This window comes from Thalia democratica, chromosome 1 (assembly GCF_965202585.1).
Source record: "Thalia democratica chromosome 1, ktThaDemo2.hap1.1, whole genome shotgun sequence".
Taxonomy (NCBI): Eukaryota; Metazoa; Chordata; class Thaliacea; order Salpida; family Salpidae; genus Thalia; species Thalia democratica.
In genome coordinates, this window is record NC_139165.1 from 28,933,468 (window position 1) to 28,953,112 (window position 19,645).

At 24.8% G+C, this 19,645-nt stretch overlaps 2 long non-coding RNA genes across 2 annotated transcripts; both read left to right on the plus strand.

Annotated features, from left to right (window-relative positions):
- The first annotated feature begins 587 nt into the window (after window positions 1-587).
- On the plus strand, window positions 588-13,218 carry LOC145847674 (uncharacterized). The gene is made up of 4 exons (XR_014371457.1): window positions 588-712; window positions 1,377-1,533; window positions 11,780-11,958; window positions 13,117-13,218. It is a non-coding gene; the product is annotated as an uncharacterized LOC145847674 (long non-coding RNA).
- A 230-nt stretch (window positions 13,219-13,448) lies between these two features.
- LOC145847687 (uncharacterized) lies at window positions 13,449-15,114 on the plus strand. The gene is made up of 3 exons (XR_014371461.1): window positions 13,449-13,563; window positions 14,818-14,923; window positions 15,016-15,114. It is a non-coding gene; the product is annotated as an uncharacterized LOC145847687 (long non-coding RNA).
- Window positions 15,115-19,645: the final 4,531 nt, after the last annotated feature.

The following is a 19,645-nucleotide window of genomic DNA, read 5'->3' on the forward strand; positions in this document are numbered from 1 at the left end:
CAAATTAGACTTTGTTATTTAGTCAGTTTTGTAAACTAATGAATATAAATTTTAATGGTCAAATATTTTAAGTTCAGAAAAGTCCTTAAAAGTCTATCTCCTCTTTTATATTTTTATAAGGCGACTTTCAATATGTACGAAATGTTTCTTGCAATATCAAAATCAAATTAAGGAAAAATAAAATTGAAAAAATAACTTACATTACAAAAAAAAAGATTTTCGTTTATTGAAAAAAAAAAGTTTAATAAAACTTTTCCTGGGAATTATTAATACTTTTAAACAACGTCAATTGAAATGTTTTTAAAAAATTTCTCAAATTCAGGAAAAGACAAATTTTGTATTTAAATAGTTTTTTTACTCCTATGTTACATCTGTACTATCTAAAAAGTCAAAAGCTAGTATTGGTATTTGTATACAAATATTTATGTCGGTAAAAGTATTTTTTATAACATACTAATACTTAGAAATAAACTACCTAATTCCTAGCCTTAAAAGTTCTACTTACTCTAAAAAATATTAACCAAAACTACAATGAAGCATTTGTATTATAGTATTTAAAATTTTTAACAGATACAAAGCAATGTGGTATCAGTGAAACATTTAGGTCGCTTTGTTAATGCACAGTGTGTTGGTGCAGATGCCTTGCTGAAACTGTTGAGTAATTACTACAGAGTGGGAGATCAACAAACCTCCATTGTTGTCGGCGTTGTTGGTTTGTTTATTACTTATTGAGTTTTAAACTAGTTTTGTAGTGTTTATTATATTACTAATTGACTTTATTTCTTGTGGTTTAGTTTTTATTAACTAATTATATACAATACTTACTTTAGTTACTGAGTAAAAATCAATAGTAAAAAAAATAAGAAGACTTTAATTTATCTGTTAAAGAAATAAATTTTAAATGTTATATAATTTTCGTTATTAAAAGACGCTTAGTAATTCCAAATACTGTAAAGAATGTAAGGGTATTTTTTTATGTTGGTATAAAAATTTTTTTTTTTAACTTTATTATAAGTGTACGGTTATTGTTACTAAATATAAACTTTTAAATATGAGCTTGTATCTAGGATTGGTTTGTTTTAACTAAATTAAGTTATTAAAAACAAAACCTTAAAAAAACACACAATTAACAGCTTGAAAATAAAGTTTGTGAGAAATATTTAAAAAATAGTTTTAGCTTTTTACACTTCAACTTTAATTACCCAGCCCTTAAAAAATTGGGTTTCATTGTATTTTTTGTAAAGAAGCATTTTTTTGTTCTAATGGTCTGTTCTTATCAATAAGTAATTTAATTATTTAAATTTAACTTATTTGTTCTTTAAAGTTCTACTTACGTAAAAAATACTCTCAAATACTATTGAAAGAATAATTATTAGACAATATCAGACACAATGCAAGCACCTGAAAGCTCCTGTGAAGCACCTGAAAGTCCCTATCGAACACAGCACAGTTTGTTGGTACAGACGCTTTAGTGAAACTATAGAGTAATTACTACTTAGTGGGGGATCAATAAACTTCTTATCGTCCACGTTGGTCTGTTTATTAATTAATATATATCAATTAAATTTGTAGTATTTGTTTAAGAAGTTAATTGACTTTATTTTTTGTGGTACAATAACTATTACTTTTTTATATAAATATGAAGTTAAATTCGTAACTTGAAATCAACAAACAATAGTTAGGTAGACTTTAATTTTGTTGATATATGACTTAACTTTTAAATGTTTAAAAAATACATAGTTCTTATTAAATAGATAAACAAAATTCATTGTAGTCGGCGTAGTAAATATGTTTACTTACTAGCATGTTTATTTTTTCAGTTTTTGTTATTATGTTAATATTTATTTGATTTTGTTTTTGTGGATAAATTTTTAAGCATGTTTGTAAAGTGATTCTGTGATTTAAGATAAAGACTTTTGTAGACTTTAATTTACTTTTTAAATGACTTGTTATTGATTTAGTTGTTGACAGTAGGCTGTGTCAACTATTTTGCCTCAATTAAACCGATTGCGTTGTATAGTTATTGGAACAAACCTTATCTTTATTTTTTACAAAAAAATCCTACTAAGTGAAGCCCAAACTTATTTGTAATGAGTATTTTTAATTTGATAAAAATTTTTGTTCACATTTTGTATTAACAATTTAAGGCAAACACATTTAAAACTTGCATTTAAGTTGTTTGTAACATATTACTTATTTACATAGTAAGAACTAAAAAATCAAAAAACATAACTAATTAGTCTTAAATAAATTCCGAATAAGATAATCTTTACTTTCTTCAGTTGTTTTAAAATGTATTAAGACCTTTTCAGGTGAAATAAAATATTAAACTGCACATAAAAACATTGCTTATCTACAATGTTATTCAAAAACTCATTTATGCATGAAAATCGAAACAAAAAACTAAAATACTACATATTCGAAAATTCAAGTTTATCAGTGTATAAGTAGGTAAAATTAGTACTAATTTTAAAACGAATTGAATTTAATTAATATAAGGAGTCAAAAAATTAAGTGAGTTAAGAGCTTTTTTTAGTTTAAAGATATATATCATTATTGGAGTTTATTGTGCGAAGATGGACTCGGGCATTAAAACCTAAGCCGCTCAAACAATACAAACGAAAAAGAAAACAAACAAATTACATTCAATGAAAATTAAAATCTAAACATAACATAGTAAAATAATTACAACAAATAGTCCTGTATGATAAATTATAACTTAGTATCCACGAAAAACAAAACGAAATAAATTCTAATATAAAAACTTATGCATAGACTATAAAAGATTACACATTAACAAAAATTATATATAACAACTTGTAATCTGTAGGAGGAAAGCGTAGGGAAGAAAAATTATTCTTAGTGATACTAATGTTTTAAAATGAATTTTATTCGATATTCACTGTATTTTACTTGTGTTTATATTATTTAAATTTAGTTTTTTAGTTTTAATCGAAAATGTTCCACCCTCCTACACAAAACCACATCCTGCGGTAAATTATTCCACATATTTATTGTTCTGCAGAAAAAAGAGTTTTGCTACTGACTGTTATTATAATTATATTTACATTTTATTTTTTTATCATTTCCTCTCAAATTATAATTGGTCTAAGAAAAAACAAATAACTGATTAAAAAATTCTTTATATTTACAATTAACAATTTTAAAAAGTGTTATCAAGTCAAACTGCCATTTTCTATACTCTAAAGACTTTAATCTGAGCTTCACTTATCTATCTTTGTATAAGGCACTTGAGATGCTGTTCCTATTACAAACAAAACAGATAAAATTTTTCTGTACAGACTCAATCCTAGTAATGTCTTTATTTAAATAGGGTGACCATATTGGGATATTGTATTTCGTTTTTATGGTGATCAAATAGGGGAGACAATGAAGTATTTATTTTAATTTTGTATTTATCGTAGCTATAAAACTTTTTAAATTTGGGTTAGTACAGTAGTATTTTTCATAATCTAAAGTGTATTTTTTAACAACTAATTCATATTCTTTTGATTTAATTTTATAGTCTTTGGTGAATGATTTATTTTTCTTACTTTTTTTGTAAAGAATAAGTTTTTTTTTATAATTTTCTAATGTTAGATGGATATTTTTTGTATTTGTTATTTTTATGATAAGGTAGAATAAAAAGTTTAATAGAAGTTTGAATAAAGTCGATAAAGTTATTTAATGATGAAGTCCAATAAATATTTAACAAGTATTTGTTAATATTTTTTAAATCAGTCTTTTTTAAATTATATAAAACTACTTTAGATTTAGGTATTTTTTACATTCAGTTTTAATGTTAAATGATATCAACTTGTGGTCACACGTGGTTGTTAATGAGAAACTAATTAAAAGAGATGTTATTTTATCTAAACCAATATGGTTGCAAATTAATAAATCGAGTATTTTTCCACTTTTATGAGTTGGTTTTTCAATTACTTGAGTTAAAAAATTATCTGTACGGAAATCATGAAAAAATTCATGGGACTTATTAAAGTTTGTATAATTAACTCTCCAGTTTATGTTTGGCAGATTGAAATTCCCCAAATAAAAAAAAAAGAATAGCTATCCGGCAAAAACATCTTAATCAGTTTAATTACATTTTTATCAGTCGGGGCACATTTTTCACCCAGTGGAAAAAGATAGATATACAAAAAAATCTTAGTTTAGTCTTTTTAAAAATCACATCTATACATAAATATTCAAAACCAAGGGTATTAATCAAGTTTAAATCGTTTTAAAGAAATCTTTGTAGAGAACTGCCACACCTCCACCCCTACTTTTCCTATCGTTTCGAACAATGTTATAATTACGAGGATAAATAACGGCATCGTTGACTTTAGGAGTCAACCATGTTTCAGTTAATAAAATAAGTCAATATCTTTCATATATAAATAATTTTCTAAAAAATCACCTTTGTTTAAAACAGATCGTATATTAGCATAAAAAATCTTTAAATTACTATTATTATAACTATTAAAAGAAGACTGATTAATCTCATCAAAACTAGCAGATAGGTTAAGTTTTTTATAAAAATTTAAAACGTCTGACTTACAGTCTGTCCTACTAATCCAAGAGCTTCTAGGTGTCAAATCGAAAAAGATGATTTGTCGCTTCAACTATCTTATTGTTCTTTATCACATATTGTATGTAGAGATTATCTTGTTCTGCCATACCTTGTTTTCTTTTTAATTCTTCTCGTAACTTCTTAAACATTTTCAGTTGTTCAATGGTTCGATCCGGATTTATGTAGATTTTAACTTCAAATTTATGGGTCACATACTTGAGATTTCTCAGTTTAATCAGTCTTTCTTTAGCTTTTGTGTCACTAAGTTCTACAATTATAGGTCTAATTGTTTCAACTTCAAATTTAACTATACAGTATAAGGATTTTAGTTCGTGTTTCTAAGATTTTATTTTTACCTAATACTTCTTGTAGGACTTTAAAATCTTTTTTGTACCTTTAGAATTGACCCTGTAAAGGAACACCTTTATTTTCAGGAATATTAAACACTATCTTTTCAATCTGTTTTTGTTCGTTATCAGCTTTTATTTTATCTTTTACAACATCAAGTTTACTGCTTATGTCGGTAAGAACTTCAATACTTGGCTTGTTTTTGACAATACCGGCATAAGTTGCTTCAAAACTGTTAATTTTAGAATTAATTTTAGAAATAAGTCTTTTGGTTTCATTTTTTTCATTGCATCAACATATGTAAAAAACTTTGATTCAAAATTTTCAAATTTAGATGAAAACTCTGTTTTGAATTCCAAAAAACTTCTTTGTAACTCTGTGACTTTTTCTTCTAAGGAAATAACTCTGTTACTAAACATCACATATTTGTCATCATTCTAAATTTCAACAATACTCTTTTCAATGCTCTTACATTTTTCATTATACTCAGTTTTTAATCTAAAAATATCAGCCTGGAGTGAATTGAATTCATTGTCTTTTTTACATCCAAATGCAATCAATTTTTCTTAGAACAGTTTTCCTTTTTTGGAACTTTCAATCAAATCTTGGATTTCAGCTTCCATAGACATTTACTTATTCTTATTCAAATAGAATTAATATATACTTTAAAATTTTTCTAAATGGAATTAAAACTATCTAAAATTGAAGTTTTAAGCCAAGTATCAACAAAACATTAAGAAAACTCAAAGTCATTTAAAATTTCAAAATCTAAATTGTTAAAGATTAATGTAACAGTCTAAATTTGAACGGATTTAAGAACTATCTAAATAGATTCTCAAATTTTATCTAAGCCGAGTTAAGAACTATATTAAAAACTTTTTTAAGCCTAACATCAACAAAACTTAATGAAAAAGTTAAAAAAAATCTCTTAAGCACAACCTGCATGTTATTCTTACTTGTTTAGATTTTTTTCCTTTTTTTAGTATTTTCCATGTTAATTTCTAATTCTTGTTTTCATTTTTTAATATATGTGTTAGTATTGAAAGTTTAGTTGCTTGTTTGTACTGGAGGTGGTTTTTGTCGTTAGGTTTTCCATTATGGTATTGTGTGTTGCTATAGTTTTTTTAGTTGATTGGCACTTAGTCCAATGTATATTTCTGATGATATGTCTGTTTTTGTTGTTGCCTGGTAAATTACATTTTCTGCCCTACATTCTTCTCCTTCTAGGAGGCATGTTTGTTCCTTTCTGCAATTACATGATTTATCCCTGCTTATTTTATTATGTTGTTTATTAGCTTGTTGTTGTGGTTTTTAATTATTGTTTCAATGTTTTTCATGCAGCTGTAACTTAATTTTATATTGTTTTTGTTTGATTATTCTTTTACTAAAACTTTTAGATAGTTCATAATTCAACTTAAATAATTTTTCGGAACTTTTTTTACATAGTTCTTAAATCCGTTAAACTTTCACTGTTCCATTAACCTAATGCAAATTAGATTTTGAAATTTTCAGTGACTTTTAGCTTTCTTAATGTTTTGTTGATACTTGGCTTAAAATTACAATTTGAGACAGTTTTAATTCCATATAGAAAAATTTCAAGGTATAAATATCTTTAGACATTTTTTTAAAAGCTATTTTTTGACTTATTTTTTTAATTATATTCACTTCGTTGTAAAATTAGGACAAATTTTTCCTACTTTACACTGATAAGCTTGAATTTTTGAATATGTAGCATTTTACTTTTTTGTTTAGATTGTTATGCATAAATAAGTTTTCTAATAACATTAAATATAAGCAACATTGTTATGTGCAGTTTACTATTTTACTTTACGTGAAGAGGTCGCAATTTTATTGTCACCAAAACCTGGTTGCAATAAAGTACTTATTTGCACATCTCTGTTTAAATAAGCTCTTTACATTTCAGTAAGTTAAGCAATCTTTTTCAGTTAAGACAAATGTTTATGTATGAACAATAACCAAAACTATCATCAAAAATGTTTAATAAACCTCTCATAATAGAACCACAAAAACCTATAATGCTTTGCAATTTTTAACAATAATGCTTTTCAAAGTATAATTTTTGGCTTTAATAGTTTTTTTTTTGTTATATATGTATTTACCACTAAGTATTGATCTTTCAACAATCAACTCAAACTGTTAACTATACATTTATTACATTCAGATTGTTTAAAATCACTACATTTTTAAATGCACATTGTTTGAAACTATTTTTTTATTTACATAAGTTCTGCAGCTTATTGCAGCAAAAAATGATCTTTTTAACAACTTTTTATACGAGCATTAATTTAGCATGATTAGCATATTTTGCAATTTTTAAATATATTCGAACTTTAGATTAAATTATTTTCCTTATTTTTAAAGATAACTGAGATTTTTTTCTAGAAAACGCTCCTTTGCCTTTAATTAAAAAAAATCCATTGGATTGGGGTTTAAATTTTTGACGGGGGCCACTTAGAAATTTTTTTTTTCAATATTCTTACTTTGCAGTGTTTTTCAGGGTCGTAGTTTTTTTTTTCAAATTTATAATGTTTTTATAATATATACAAATATGCTGATTGTAAATTTCAAAGACCTTCAATTTTGTAATGGTCACTAAAGCAAAAAAAATAACTTATAGTAATAAACTTAATTATGACTATTTTAAATGCTCCACATTTTTATTAATATAAACTATTTTTTTAGACATGACCCATGCACGTTTTACTAAAACTATCATTATTTGAACATGAAATCCCTCCTATTTCTTTAAAATTCTTAATCCTCAATCCAATGGATTTTTCATTAAAGGCAAAAAAGCGTTCTCTAGAATAAAAAAAGTCTTTGCTAGCTTTAAAATGAGGAATATAGTTAGAGTTTAATATTAAATATTTCTTTAAAATTGCAAAAAATGCTATTCGAGTTAATTTAATGCTCGTACCTTTTGTAGGATAAATTTGTATATATCTAAAATGCATCTGACACAGATTGAGCATGCAGATCTAATTTAACAAGAATTCAAATATAAATATCAGAAAACTAATCAAACTTATCATTTAATTCAATGAAAAAAGGCAAAAATTTTGTAAATAATAGAAAATATATATTTTCCTTCTGTTTTCTTTTTGACTACGTGGAACAACAACTTCAGTGTGCCACCCCACGCGACGCCTCTGGTAATATGTATTTAATCATTTTTATTACATTAAAGGTTGCAAAAATACCTGGAATCCTCGAAAAACCTGGAATATGAAAAAGTTTAAAATAAAAACTTACAAAAACCTGAAGTTTTAAACACAAATTACTAAAAAAGCTTGGAAAACCTGGAACTTTGAGAAATTTTTACATGTAAAGTAGTGAAACCTTAATTTGACGTACGAAACCTAATATAGATAAAAAAAATTATCGTTATCATCATAAAATAAATTTATTAAAAAAATATATTAAAAGTAGCTTTACAGTATCTTTTGAATGTTGTTATGATATTCTAGAAAGTTGTTTATATTAAAATTAACTTTAAACTAAAATTAGACCCAAAACTTTATTCATAGTTGTATTCAAGTTAGGTAGCAATTAGTACTAAAATATCTAAACATAGATTTTGAATTATTTTTTTCGAAGAAAATAGCTTAAACAAACAGAGTTGTCACTTCACCTGCAAACCTGGAAAAACTAGGAATTTTAACAATTTTCACATGTTCAGTAGTAAAAATTCGATTTGACTTGAAAAAGATATTATGTAAATATATAAATTTTGTCATTATCAAAGTTATTTTATTTAAAAACATATTTAAAGTAGCTTTCCAGTATCTTTTCATTGTTTTATACTATTTAACACAGTTTCTTACTCAAAACTTAATTTTAAACTAAAAATAAATTAAAAAGGTGTACTTTTAAAAACCTGGAAGAAATTTTGAAAAAACGAGTGGTGACCTTGATAACAAACTATGAACCCTAGCTTTTTTCTTATTTTAATAAGTGAATGTCAATCTTTTCTACTTTAGAAAAACAACTATAAAATCGCAATTGATTTTGTAAGCTATTTACACTCGGCTGAATTTCTGCAAAACAGAATTTTAATCTGAGTGTGGTTCCTTTTTGTAATGTTGTTTTAACTTTGTGTAAACAAAGATAAAAACTATAAGAATTCTTACATTTCTTTTTTCTTTTAAACTATTTTAATTCATTTTAAAGTATAAAATTTAACTGTTTACAATAAATTTTAACACTCTATTAAAAGGACTTAAGATATCTATTCAACTAGTGGTATTACCTAACTTTCTTAAATTATTCTTAAATTTTGGTTGTTTATATTTAGTAAATTAGTTTTAAGAGACTGGCAAACGTGTTATCTACCTCAACTCTATTTATTTACAGTTAATTAGAATGTTTTTCTTGTAAAGCTTAACTTATCTTAAATGTTTTAATTTTCTAACAACATATAGTAGGTAGAGAATTATTTGTACTATAAGTTAGTTCTTAAAAAGTATTTACACTGAATTTAACAAATAAATTGTTGAACTTCTACAAGGTATAATTAATTTTCTAGCAATACAAAATTAGTCATTAACTAGAAAGAATTAAATAGGTAAAATTGATAAAAGTTTTCATATTTGAACTGTTAAGTTTTATCAGAAATAGTTTGAAGTTGTCCTTATTGCTAACAAGTATGTATATACTTATTTTAAACTATCTAGATACAATTTTATAAAAAGAGTCTAAGTCAAGTAGTTTTTAGTTAGTACAATAAATCTAAAAGTAATAAATTATCATGCTATGATTGTAATATAAAAAATCTTGATGAAACGAATAAACTAATAAAAAAAAACAAAAAAAATCTATAAGATACTTTTGTATATAGTAAATGATCTATATTTGAATTTATTTTTATCTTTTCTAAGTTTTTTATTTCGCTCCAAGCTAAAAAAGTTTCAATTAAAAGTCTAAACGTTTTTGAAACTTTTTCTTATGTAGTATGGTAGTTTTGTTTCTTTAATTTGGTCAATAAAAACCTTTTGACTTATTGATTTAGAGATATTTTGCTTCTTTTACATTACAATCCTTTTTTATAGTTTTGAAGTTTCTATATATGTTGTAATATAAAGTGATTATAATGTTCAGGTTATAGGCTACTACAATGTATTAGTTTTATTAAACATCTATAGACAATTCTATTTCAACCTATTCTCAAATTTGTTTTTATAAGTGTATAGCTAATATCTTATCAACTAAGTACTATGCCTTTTTAACTTTTTAAACATTTCTAAAGTTGTTTACTGTTATTGTTTATGTAGTATTTTAAGGGACTTTTGTCAATAATAATTTATATGTTTTTGTTAAATTGGCTAATAATTATGTACTTCTTTGTTCACTTTTAGACTGCAATTTGAAGATGTTTTGACAGACAACAAAGTGTCAGTCACCTCAGGCTTTAACAAAACAGTGATGTTAGCATATTATGTTATACTATAAGTATAAAAAAAAACTATTCAAACCTGAAATTATAAGACTCTGATTCTAATTATGTATAAATATTACACATTTTTAATATTTTGAAAAATGAGACACTGACAAATAGCTTAAAAACAAAAAAACTTTTATTTATGATTTTAACATATGGTTTGCTATTAAACTTAATAAATCTAAAAGGAGATGGTTTCAAAAACCTTTCATTTTGAAATTCAAGCCAATTTCCCTTTAGAAGGAAAATAAGTTAGTTTTTTAACTATTTTTCACATTCTGTTAACTATGATAATTCAACTACTACAAAATGCAGAATTAAAAATAGCTAAATCTTTTAAAACCTTGTCATTTTTAAACTCTACACGCTTATTTTTAAACTGTTTCAGTTTGTTTTTTTGTGTCATTTTCTTTTAATAAGTAAAATTAAAGTTTAAACTTATGTTTTACACTCTTACTGTCAATCTTAGTTTGAACTTTTAAACAATATTTCACTTGTTAAAGTAATTCAACTGAGGGTCTCATTTAAACTACTTCAAACAAGTGAAACATTGTTTTGACATTAAAGTATGAAAATTTGATCTGATCATTCTCCTTATTATTCAGTGAGAACTTTTATTGTGATCTCTTTAATAAAAAGCAAACAATTCTAAGTTTGTTAATAGTTATATCAAAAACTCAACTTAGTGCTTAAACAAAGTTAATATGTTTTAATTTCTAAATAGATTTTTTAAAGATATACTCTGAGATGAACTTAAACGCAAAAGTCTTTTTATTGAAATTAATTATACTTTAAATATACTCATAGACAATATATATTTAAAATGATATCATTAATTTTGTCCTTAAGTTAGACATTATTTAAATTTTGACAAAAACTTATGACTTGCTTCTATAAGTAAAAACAGACCATAGGTAAAATATGTTATGTTCATATGTACATTTATTTATATAACCTTTTTTTAGATAGTAAACAACATACTTTTTGTATGTATTTTCGACTTAATTGCAAGGTTGTTTTTAAAAATTTAACATTTATGCTTGTTTAACATTTTCTCTACAAATAATAAAATTTTTAAAAAATAAAAGATATATATTGGTTACTATTAAACAATCTTCTAAAATATTTTTTTTAGTCAGTGTTGTTTAAGATAATAATGCTTTAAAAATCTGAAAAGCTGTACTTGGACTTTCCAGGAATACGCAACCGCTAAAACCTTTACAGATCATGAAGATAAAACTTAATTTGTTTAAATTTTGCTGAGAGCTTTAGACAAACATATATGAAACTGTTTTTATCTTATTTTTAATAATAACTATGCTAACTTTTGCTTAAACATATCTAAAACCATTACGCTTATAATTATAAGAAAACATTTCCCTTATTACATCTTTATTTCTTAGATAGTCACAAAAATCAATAAGAAGAAGGTCAGTAGTGATTCAGCAGGAAGTCGTACCAGAATGTTTATCGGATCGGTGATCGTCACTACTCACTACTTCTTTCTGCGACTCCACTCCTCCCGGATACGTTGAGTAAATAGAAGTTGCACAGGAAACCGTTTCGTTCGCTTACTTTTTAAGTTAGTAATATGTTTTTTGTTCAGCTTTTAAACATAGTAAATATTGTAATGTATCATAAAATTTTCTATTTAGTATTTTAATTTAAATAACAATAAAAATGTTTCAAAACTACAACAAAAGTTTCTAATTACTTTTTTTTTTTCTTCTTTAAAAAGTTTAAAACATTGTTTTAAATCTTGACTTTTTTCATACTTTAAGTAATGCCTAATTTGTTTATGTTTCTCTTTTTTACTTTTGCGTTCGCTTTTTAAATTAACTTTGGTTAAACACTGATCAAGTCTAAAAGTAGTTGCGTTAATTCTTATATACAGTTTTAGTGCACTTCATAGAAACTTAATTGTATTAGTAAACTTTTATTTGTACGTTGAAAAATTTGTTATAGATCACATTTAAAACAGATTTGAAATATCTTTTTAACATATTATCCTCTTTTGCACCGTTTTTTACCTTGAATGTAATTTTATACTTGAAATGAACAAAAAAAAGTACTTCCAAAAACACGGAAAATATTTTCAAAAATCTTTTGGAAATTTTGTAAGTATTAACAACTTTGTTATCTAAAATATTAACTATGATTTTTATGCTCATTTGATTGTAAACAAGTTTTCTTTTAATATCTTACTTGTCTTAAATATTTCAAAGTCATAAGAATTTTTAATAAGTAAATATTTCAATACTTTTAATTCTGGTTTTAAAAATGTTCAGCTTTTATAATGTAATCTAGTTTCGTTTGAAACATTTACATTAACAAAAGTATAAAATTAAAGGTTATTTACTTTTTTTGAACTAGAAACTGCAACTTTACTTTAAAATGTTCATTGTTAACTATTAAAGGTTAATAAAAAAATGATTACCTGTAGAAACAAAATATAAACATATGTATTTGAAATGTTCTAATTATTCAATAATTGGAATTTAGTACTTTACAGACTCTAAGTTTAAAGTTTAACTGAGTACTTAATCCCATATAAAACTTATGCGTGTTTTGCGTAATGATATATACGCGTAAACTTATGATGATCTTATGTCTGATATCATTGTTCAATCTATATCAACATGATCATTTGACAAGAGGCTATTTCTGAAGTTTTTTAAAAATTAATAGTATATTGATAACTTCAATTTAAATGTTATAATTTAAAAACTAATCTTAACAGCTTCACTCACAATTGGAAATGTCATGCCAGTATGACAAATGCCTGAAGCTACTCTTCCCTTGAAGAAAAGATAGGTGATCGTGGCAAGCTTGTCAAAACATCAGGTAATTTTAAAATTATAAATAACTTCTAAACACTAAGTTTACTATAAATGTTTAACATGTATTTTTTTAAACAGCTGTTTAGTTTTAAACTTTTTTTTCGCAATAACCTTGGACAATCTAATGTCTAAATTTTTTTTTCTAACTATTTTAAATATGATAGTTTGCCAAGTGGCTTTTTCTGATGATTCTAGAACTTTATTACTAGTATGTAGTTTTAATAATATTAATTCAGGAAGCTATGCCCCGATCCTTGCCAACAACGCAGACACTGGCAAAACCTGTGTGGAAGTTCAAAATCTTCCCAAAAAATAAATGATCCCAATTACCAACCGTGCCGTCATTGGTAAGTTGACTTTTAAATATTACCTTTAATCAATTTAAACGAAGAAAGTCTTTACATATAATTCTTAAAAAAATCTTTTCGAAATCCTTTTTTTATTTCTAAAATACTTTAGAACAAGCTTGTGTGTAAAATTGATGCAATATTGTGTATTTTCTAAATTATGTTGTTAAAACAGCAACCAATTTTAGTACCATACATTTTATATAATTGTTTTTATAAAACTGAAATAACGATTGCTTGTTTTGTTATTAACAGTATAATGATTCTTTAAGTTATACCATCTTTTTTTTTTCTATAAATCTATTAGTTTAGGAGAAGAAATATCCAAAAATTGTGTATACATACAAAAAAAGTCCCTGTATTTATTTACTGGTTGTATTTTTAATTTTGAAAGATAGATATTTACTTCAATCGTTTAGTACATTTTATATGAAATTTTGAACTCATTTTAAAATTAATTTTACCTAAATTTTATTCTTTAGCAATGAATTTTATTAACACATATTAGTTAGCTAAATATCTTTATAACAGTAGTAAGAAATAAAAATAAATAATAACAAAATACCTTTACACTTATTTCAGACCAGCAGTAAAATATTGAAAATTTTGTTTCCATGTTAATGTATAATAAATTAACCAACTATAATCAGAAGATTATTTTTTATACTGAATTTGAATGATTTTTTTATATCAGTAGCTAAATGATACATACTAATTGGTATAAGTTGTAAACTAATTTTTTTTTTGTCTATCAAAAAAAAAAGGAAGTTAAGAGTAAAGACTTTTTATAAAAAACAAAGTACTATATTTTGTTTTAGCTGTTAAAAATCAATCTGCTTGTTGGTTAGTATATATAGTTTATTTCTTATTGCTTAACACTGTTAACAAATTTATATGATACTAAAAAAAAGTTTAAATGATGACCAAAAACTGTTGTTCTTACTAGTTAATTAAGCAAAACAATATTCATTAAATTAATCTTGCAAACAAGGTGTTCACTTTTCGAATAAAAAATATTGTTATTACTTTAGAACATTGTTCAGTTTTGGTGTAAAAATTATAAAAATACAGAAAAATATAATTCTGACATATTTCAATTAAACGCTCATAAAAATTAAAGGTATAGTTTCATTTAGATCAACATAAGTTCTACTATGTTACTTCTGTCTACCGATTTTTTGTTTAAAAAGAAATTGTTCAAGTTTTAAACAGTGTATGTCTGACTTAAAAATAAAATATATAACTAACTTTCAGGTATTGTTGCTGGAGATGGACGTATTGACAAGCCTCTCATGAAAGCCGGAGCTGCCCAGCACAAGTACTAAGCGTAACTGTTGGCCTTAGGGGTGTTACTATGAACGTTAGTCTTATTCAATATTCAGAAATAGTGTTATGTTAAGTTTTCTTCATATAACTAAACAAAAGTATATTTATTAAATAATTCTAAAACAGTCGTAAAGCATCTATTTGAAGAGGTACCCATGAGCATATTGGTATGCCATCAACTTTTCGCAGATATGCCTCCGCTGGTAGAAAGGTCGCTTGAGAGGAACACGTATCGTTTAGATCAAAAATATACAAATAATTTCATTAAAATTTAATTTCAATACTTAGTCACTTTTGTTTAAAAAATAAACTTGTCACTTGTTTATAAAAATAGTTACTAGAACAAATAAAATCGATTTTGAAGTAAATATTTTTTGAAATATGCCTGTCGTACAAAATACTTTTTGTTAGGTATCATATAAATTATATTTAAATTAATAGGAAAACTGGTAAAAACAAAAACTTATTTAACATTCAGTACTTTAGATAACTTAAAATTTGATAGTAGCTGAGTAAAGTTTACTTAATTAATTATTTGACTTTTTCAACATTTTGATAAAGTAAATGTTAAAAGAAAAAAAAAAAAACTGACATTTAATAGTAAAAGTGATCAGTGCGTAAAAACGATTACAAGTGAAAGTAAAAATTTAGAGTTTAAAAGATCCATTACAGAATAAATTACTATTAACGTAGAATTTTTTTTGCTTAAAATATGCCTGAGTAATTATATATATTTAAATAACATTTGGACTAGTAAAGCTTAAGCGATTCTACAAAATCGTGAACCCAGTTCATAAAATAAAGATAAAAGAACATTTTTCATAAGGTTTGGCAGTAAACACTATCCAGATGTGACTTGCTAAGCTAAAATCTTTCTATGCCAGGGTTTTCCAAACTTTTTTTGGATAAGACCCCTTAAAAGTACTTAAGAAAGCAAAGGCCGTTCTAAAAAGATTTCTTAAAAAACTTTGTAAAATCCTTTTTCGCTTTTCTTTATTAACTCCAGAATATGTAGTAAAACTTTCAATTCATGACTTCACAGCCCCTTAATTTATGTTATGGACCCTAAAACTTGGCTCTCTTTAGAAAATCCTGTTATATGATTTAAACAGGGTTGCCTAGAAACCTGGAAGTTGAAAATGTAGGCTAAAAAACCTGGAATTGAGAAACTTAGAAAAAAAAAACTGTATTTTTGAACAATTCTTGCATGTTAAGTAGAAAATCTTTGATTTGACACGAAAAAATCTATTTACTAATTTAAAGTAGCTTTACAGTATCTTTTCAATGTTTTTTTTACTATTTAACACAGTTTTTAACTTAAACTTTATTTAAATTAAAAATATACACAAAAATGTGTACTTTTAAAAACCTGGAAAAAATTTGCCAAAAACATTTGACAGCCTTGATAGTAACATTAATCAGGAACAGTTTGTATCAATGATATTGATTAAAAATGGCATTATTGTTAATCAGTTGTAGCTTTAACAGCTAAGAGTAGTATATAAAGTAAAATTTATACTCATTGAAACTTAAATAAAGTAAATTCACGTAGAGGGTTTCATAAAACCTGACTAGTTACAATGAAATTTTCTTAGTTTTTTGTTTAACACATGGTTAATTAATATTTTTTTAAGTATTTTTTGTTCAAGTTTAATTTTAATGACACTTGAATATATTTTGCTATATACTACATCAGGGTTTTCTAACAATTTTTCATATGGCCCTTCAAAAAAATTTAAAAAGCTATGGTCTTCTCATATAACATTTTCCAAATTACTATCCTTAAATACGCCTAAAACTTTTTTAATTTTTCTACATTATCTACTCCAGAATATTTAGTGTAAGTTTAATGTTATGGTCTTTTTACTATTTATTTTACAGCTTATGATCCTTTGATATTGTGAAATTTACCAAAACAAAATATCTAGTATAAGTTCCAAAACTACCCTTAAACACACCTATAAACTTTTTTTTTGTTCGTAATCCTTATCATTAGAATATCTGGTGTAGGTTTTAAATTAGGCGTCATTGCTCCCTACAGTCCTTTTACTATTCATGGCATCTGTTTAGCCTCTTTGCAGCTTTTGACCTCATAAGTTCTGAAATGGTCCACTTTAGGAAACCCTGTATTACATTAAATATGTTCGCTTAGGTAGATTTAGGCTGACTTTTTTGCTTCAAATGACAATTTACAAAAAAGATTTAAAAAAGTTTTACAGTTATGTCTACTTTTTTTGTACGGCTAGTTTTCTAAAAAGTCAGTCTAAGCTGAAATAAGCTTAAAAGAAGGTGAGTTAGCGTAAAAAAAAGTTTTTTTTTATCATTTTTATTTTAATTATTTAACTTAAATTGTTGATTAATTTGTAATTGGTTTGGGTAAAGTTGGTCAGGTTAAAGGATATAAATTAATAAAAAATAAACAAAGATTTGAAAAGTTTTCTGAATTCAGGTTTTTTCATCTAAGGCTAGTCTTTAAGTATACTTTCCATATAGAACTAATTAGGAGCTTTAATCAAGAATAACCTGTAATTTAAGATTTGAAAAACTGCAAACTGCAAATTATTTGTAGCTAAGACATCTAATAGTAGCAGCTTAAAATTCAATAGTAACAAAAGTTATAGTATAAAATATAAATAAAGTATTTAAATTGCTTTGGTGGCAATAAATATTAATGTGATAGGCGTAAAGACTTGTTTTAATAAGTTTAGTAAACAATGAAAAAAAATTATTTTCGTTTTATATGGATATTTTATTTAGATTTGTTATAACACTGATTTATTTTCTTTTTCCGTTAAAATAAAAAGATCTAGAGTTACAAATAAAGGTATATAAAATTCTTATCCTTTTTATTTTTATCATTGTCTTGGTAATTTAATTAGTATTTGAAAATCAATTAAACTTAATCAAATATTAATGGTGAAATCCATTTAGTTATTTGTTGAAAATAAAATATTTACAAATATATATAGTATTAAGCATTTTTAGTTTTTCATTAATTCTTGGTTGTCTGAGATCTGGAATCCTGGAAATACTTGAAGTTAGTCAATATAAACTAAAAAAATAGAAAACAGAAAATAAAAAAGAAACGAATTTTAAACGAAATTCACTAAAAAGTCTAGAGTTTTAAACAATTTTTACATTTGAAGTAATGAAGTTTCCGTTTAATACAAAATTCTGTCATATCGATAAAATATTGTTTGATTGCTACGAAATTAAGTAGCACTGATAAATCTTTAATTTTTTTCAAGCTAAATAAGACAGTATTTTACCTAAAACTTAACTTTATTATAACAATAGATCCAAAAACTTGCGCTTACGTAAAGGAAAATTTTCTAAAACATATGGCAACCTTGATAGTTGTAACTAATAGTAGTTAAAAGAATTATCTGTAAAATAAATCGCAAGTAAACTACAGATGGCCATTCAACTAAACTAGTTATAGCTAAGACAGCTAAGAGTAACAGTTTAGAATATAAAGGAAAATAAAATAAATAACATACACTTAAAGCTCCTAAACTTTTTTTTTTCAATTTTAAATTTCAATACTATGAATTTAAAGTTTGTTACATAAGTTTAGTTATCAGTAATACTATGCTTAGACAGTTGGTTAATTAGTTATAGTTGGTTTATATTGATAACTTAAATAAACAATTTTGAAGCAATAAACTATTTTTAGTTAATGTAAATGTAAAAAAAGTTTTTATAAAATAATATTACACCTTTTTTAATAATGTAGTCACTTAGAATATATTTATTCAACCTAGGATTTTGAGAACTAAATAGAAAACCTTTCGAAAACATACAACCATTTAAAGATATTCAGAAAAGCTTTGCTTTAGTATACTTAACACTTCTAAATATCAAATGGGTGTAAGTGAATTTATGTTCATTTAATGTAGTTCAGTTGAAGCAAATATATTTTTGATAAAATTCAAGTAGTTCAACGTTTGAAAAAAACATTTTAATAGTTGTTTTGGTAATTAAAATGGTTTTAAACTTAATTTTAAATATTATTTAGAATACTATAGTACAAAATCTTCATTTTAAATTGTATTAACATTTATTTATCAACAGCGATTAAAAGTATGACTTTAACTAGACATACCATTTAACTTGATGTTGTCATAACATTCGAATTTTATAAAACAGACCTTTCGTATGTTTCAACAGTTTCACCAATCCCAATGAAAAAAGTCTACAGCAACAAAGTAGAAATAGCAGTTTTCACCTGCTTTTCGTTATGAACATGGATTATAACTCACCAAACCAACAGAACTTCCACAATATTCGACAAAACTCCCGGCCATTTGATGACGATGGTTGCAGATTTTTTTCTGCAGCATTCAGTTTACTGCTGAAGCTATTTTTTGGCGGGATAAAGTTTACCTCACTTTTGTTTTGTCATTCAGTCATTACAGGCTTGTCACCAAGTGTAGCAGAAACCTTAACACTAATATCTTTATGTTTGCGAATTATACTAATCTTTACCTACTGAACATTTGTTTCTAGTTTTGTACGTATGTATTTAGCCGAGATCTATTATCAGTAGATTTGTTTTACTTTTTATGTTTTTAATAAATATGACTTTATTTGTTTCTTAACCCTCACCATTCAAAAATAAAAGTTATTGGTCGTGTTTAATTTATTTAATTCTGAAAGTTTAACTGTTGTTATTACTAATAAGTATGTTTAGCTAAAACAAAGTTTTATCATTAAAAATCATTCATATCTCCTATTATAAATTATCAATTAGAAA